Source organism: Ictidomys tridecemlineatus, chromosome 7 (assembly GCF_052094955.1).
Source record: "Ictidomys tridecemlineatus isolate mIctTri1 chromosome 7, mIctTri1.hap1, whole genome shotgun sequence".
Lineage (NCBI taxonomy): Eukaryota > Metazoa > Chordata > Mammalia > Rodentia > Sciuridae > Ictidomys > Ictidomys tridecemlineatus.
The window spans coordinates 79257685-79262578 of NC_135483.1; the positions used below are offsets into that span (position 1 = coordinate 79257685).

The window sequence follows — 4894 nt, forward strand, 5'->3', positions numbered from 1 at the left end:
AACCAAGGAGAAGAACCTTGGTCAGTTTGCTCCTTTATTGTGGTTTTTTAAATGATTCATGAGTAAAAGCATTAAAGGTACTGATTAGGATAAAATTATTTGTCCACAAACATCACTCATCCCTACTGTTTTACTAATAACCTTGGCTAGCATGGGTTTCACATGTACAATTACATACTTAGTAGACTACGTCTTTTGTATATGGCCTTCCAGACAGATAGGTTCATAATGGCTTCATAGAATATAGAAGTGAATTACTGTAACAAGCTTCTAGTGAGTGCTTGATCCTTACCAACCATGATCCTATACAATTTAGGATTCTTAGGGTACATTTTCCACTGATTAGTAGCTCAGCCTGTGAATCTTCACGCTATCTGAAGGAATGTCTCCCATTTCCCCTTGACACATATCCTGGTAGTTAGGTATCCTAACCTTCAGGTGGGTTAGTCAATCTTGAGAAACAGCAAGTCTACCTTGCCATCCTCAGTGGAGTGGAGTCTGGCAACAGTACCCACCAGGGGTTGAGGGTTTCCAAATTCCAGTCTCTTTTGGTTCCTGCCCATTTTAAAATATACTTTCCCAGCTGTGCCATGATACCCTTTCTAATAAACTCATTTCCCGCTTAAGTCAGTCAGTGATCATCTGGGATGTTTGCAAGCAAGAATTCTAACTTAAAGCACATGAATTTTCTAAATTAAGCAACCAGATGGGGTAGGAGGTATTTTCACTATGCCCATTTTGTAGAAGAAACTAAGGCACAAAAAGTTTGAATCCCCCACTTGAGATTGCACATCTGTTGTCAGTGTTGAAACTTCGGCAATCTGACTCCAGTTCCAGCTCAGAGAGATTTAATAACTTGCCCAAGCAACTCTCAGAATAGTCATTATCTTATTCCACTACCTCAAGTTGACTTCCTTTTTGTTAAGCCTAAAGGAGACATGGAAACACAGAGACCTAGAGCACAGGATTCAAGAGATTGCTGTAATCCAGAACATAACACCTCAAGGTTTGTCCCCAAGTCCAAAGATCTTTCAAATACTTCATATCCCAACTCAGTTTCTGAACAGCAAGCTTGTCCTCCCCTCCCTGTGTCTTGATCTCCCAAGATCCAGAGGGTCAGATGAGGTCCTGCAGACCAGAATGTTACCCAGCACTGGGAGAAGAGGCCCTACTAGTCCTGCACCTGCAGCCAGGCCAAGGGAGATTTCTTCTTCTTTTCAAAACCCCCTTGTCGTTTCCATAAATATTGGACCTCTTAACCTCCGGAACTCTGCATAAAGGTGCAGTGTTTGCCCCTCACAAACAGCATACTGTGCCTCACTTCTAACAAGGCAAGGGTCACCAAATGCCCGTGGAAAACAACCTTCCTATTGAGAAATGTTTGCCTTGCTTCCTTTCCCGGTAGTTCAGAATCTTCTTTCCTTGTTCTTTCAAAGATCCAGTGAAGGTGACACATTGGTAGCAGCTGTAGCCTCTCCAGTGTTCATGGCTAATATAAGGCCATGAGAGACTAACTTCATGGCCCCAGGGGATTCTGAAGATGCTGGGAATGGGGTGGTTCCCTGGGGCCACCGTGGAAAGCAATCATTGAGGAGCCCCACGGGGTAGGCAGCTCTTGATGATGACACAGCCTTCTCAAAGACTCCCTTCTTTAGATGAAAATGAAAGAGGAGTCACACACATCTTTTTTTCCTTCCTTAATTCTGAAATGGCTTATTCTGCTTTTTTGGTCAGTTACCCATTGCCAGAGAAAAGTTACTGACTGTTTCAAGGGATTTTTAATACAAAGGAGAAGGAGGGGGCAGCGGGAGGTTGGGGGGGAAATTCTCCCCTTTGTTTTCCATTTTCAGGGGGCTATGGAACAACCATGTTGAAAATAAGAATAGCAAGAACATATTGGAGAGTAAGTTAACCCAACAATTTCATGAGGGACTGGCTTCCAATTCTGGTACCTCTTTTCTCTTATGTAGCTTTTTAAAGATAAATCAAAATATATTAAAATAAAATAAATTTTTTAAATTGCTAAGGTAAAATAGATCACTGCATTTGTTTCCTTATCAAGCATTTTTATATTGTGTATGCTACGCTATGGAAACTTATTAGCTGTTAAAATAATTGCAATTACATATATGTCCACAGCAAATGCAAATATGTATCTGTACACAGCACTTTTTATTTTTTGTCACAAAAGAGAAAATTCATATTAGGCAATTTAGAATTTATCTCATCAACTGAAACTTTGAAGAGCATATTCAAACGAAAATAATAAAAATCCTTGTGTTTTAGCAGACTTTGATATTGATCCCAATGTTTGGAGTCCTACTAAGTGTCATGTTAAAGGAATTACATTGGCTCTGAAAAACAGTCAAATGTGTTGTGGGATAATTTGGGGAAAAAGTCCACCACCTAGGCTCCCACAACTCTGCCTTGTAGCAAAAAAAAAGTTCCGAACAAAAGTTATTTCTTTACTGCACAGAACAGTGGAAAGATATCCCAAGTTCTCCTCCAGGAGAAAGCACAGTACAAGTCTTCTGCTAAATGACCCTAGAGTCACAAAGCCCCCTGGTAGACATCTTGAGAGAAGGGAATTTTACAGAAATAGTGGAGAAGGAACTTCTCCTCCCTGGTGGCCTCTCATGAAGTAAGAAGGTCATCTGTGATAGGAGTGCGGTTCTAATCATTCTCATTCCACCCAAAGGAAAAATTCTATCACAGTTGCTTAATTCCTTTATTTATGTTTACAAAACTTTAATAAAAATACAATTGCCCTAAAACTGTGAAACTTTGGAAGGGAATATCCATGGGCCATCCTTTCAGAGGCTGCGAATGTCTTGTAGGCTGGGGATGTTATAGACACTGAGAGACCAGCCTGGCCTTTCCTCTTCCCTGATTCCCCTTTCTAGCCCTCAGACACACAACTGAAGAGGGAAGTTGGAGGAATTTTGTATCCCACTCTAGTACCTATTCTGGGAATCAGTACAGTGCGCCTACAAAATAAATGAGGCTAATGTCATTTCTAAACAAACACTGAGGTATGGAGATGTAATGAGCATCTGATGATTCCACTACTTATTAGTGTAATAAAAAATAAAAATAATAATTAAAAAAAAACAGTATTCCGCCTTAGAAATGGTTTCTTTTACGGGTCTCATATATCGTTTATAAAGCTAGTTTGAGGGAAAGGGAAAAAAAATGGAACTTTCAGTTGGATTCTTCATTAAAACTTGTAACATTCTTTTATTTTTCTCCAGAGACCGCCCAGGCGACAGTGTGCACTTTGCATTCCCTGGTGTCCCCAGTCGCTGTGTGCTCCTCGCCCTCTTTCAGGACGCAGATGAAATCCATCTTCTGTCTTTCATGGGAGTGGTGGGAGGACACGGAGGTGGGGAGAGAATCAAGTTTAAACACTAAGAAAATGAAAACAGATGCGTGGAGGGGGTGGGGGTGAGGCTGGTGGGAAGGAAGAGACCGGAAGCCGTTCCCAGTGCTGGCAGCTTCTGCACCTCCCTCCTCCTCCTCCCCAGGACCCCTCCCCCAGGGGGGGGAAGGTGCTGGCCTCAGAAGGCAGCGCCCAGGGGGAATCGCTCTTCTCTGGGGTGGAAACCCTGCTTGGAATTCTCTACCCTGTAAAATGTTTGTAATTAATTGGACGAGCCTGGGCTGCGGTGGCGGGGAGGGGGATGGTGTCCCAGGAAGGGAGGGTGGGGGTAGAAAGGGACCAAGTGTTTTAAACTCAGAAGAAAAGTGTAGGGCCTTGTTCCTCTGCAGGCACGGAGCAAAGCGCAGAGGCCAAGAACAGCAGCTCCCCCTGCCTGGCGGGAGGATCTGGGGGGCGTGAGGGGACTAGCGACAGGTAGCTGGCCTGGGCCAGAAGCTGCTGTTTGCAGAGGGGTTGGCGGGCCTGCCGGACACTGGAAGCCATTGTGGACATGGACAGCCTGGAGCAGGGCAGCAGGCTGGCCATCCATCACCGGCCTCCCAGCAGCTCCGGGCCAGAGTCGGCGCCGCCCCGCCCACCCCGGCTCCGCCCAGCCGCCGGCCACCGCGCAGGGGGCCCGGGAACCGACGTCAGCGCCCCAGCCCCCAAGGCAGACACCCCGGTCCGGCCCCTTCTGAAACCGCAGGGCACCGCAGACCTGCGGGGGCGGGGGGGGAGGGAAGCTGGGACTCCACCAGGAGGCTGGTTGCCCAGGGGTCTCTGTCCCCCATCTCCTGTCCGCAGAGGGAGCCATCCTCCAGCACAAAATCCCTGTTCCCAACCACGAAGCGGCTGCCTGTCCACCCTCACATGGGCTTTTTATATCGCTTCTCACACCACTGCCTCAGGACCTGCTTTTACAAGACGGGTGTGGGGTGGCCACCTGGAGGTGACTTTTCCTTGTGGCACCGGAGGCATCTGTCTGGGAGGCTGCTGGTCCTGTGACTGGAACTGTGTGGGCTGGGCCGGATGCGCTGTGCCGAGAGAACCCTGAGGAGGACCCAGCCAGAACCAGAAGGAGCACTCGGGAGCGACACTGCCATTCTCATGGCCTCTGTCGTCACACAGTGCTTCATGAACAGGCAGCTTTCCACCTCCGAGACTCGTTCGCTTGAATAAATAGCAATCCGAAAGAAAATCTCTGTGTGTTTGCCAATGAGCATCTCATACAACTCCCAATATGCTGCTTAAAATTAATTGGACCCAATCCAGGATTTCATTGTGGGAACACAAGAGTCAGTTATGCAACAGGCATCATTGTTCTGTCTGCTTCCAGCTCCTCTTATGTGCTGAATGTGCTGCAGAAGACGGAAGGCCTGGGAGTTTCAGCCAGTGCCAGGATCCAGGGCAAACTAGGCAAAAATGCTAGAAGACACTGGACCCACAAAGGGCCCTGGGCTATGACTAGGTCTTCCC

At 46.6% G+C, this 4894-nt stretch overlaps 1 long non-coding RNA gene across 1 annotated transcript; it reads left to right on the forward strand.

Annotated features, from left to right (window-relative positions):
* The first annotated feature begins 3566 nt into the window (after window positions 1-3566).
* LOC144365307 (uncharacterized) lies at window positions 3567-4616 on the forward strand. Its single transcript, XR_013423617.1, has 2 exons — window positions 3567-3633; window positions 3769-4616. It is a non-coding gene; the product is annotated as an uncharacterized LOC144365307 (long non-coding RNA).
* The last annotated feature ends 278 nt before the right edge of the window (window positions 4617-4894 follow it).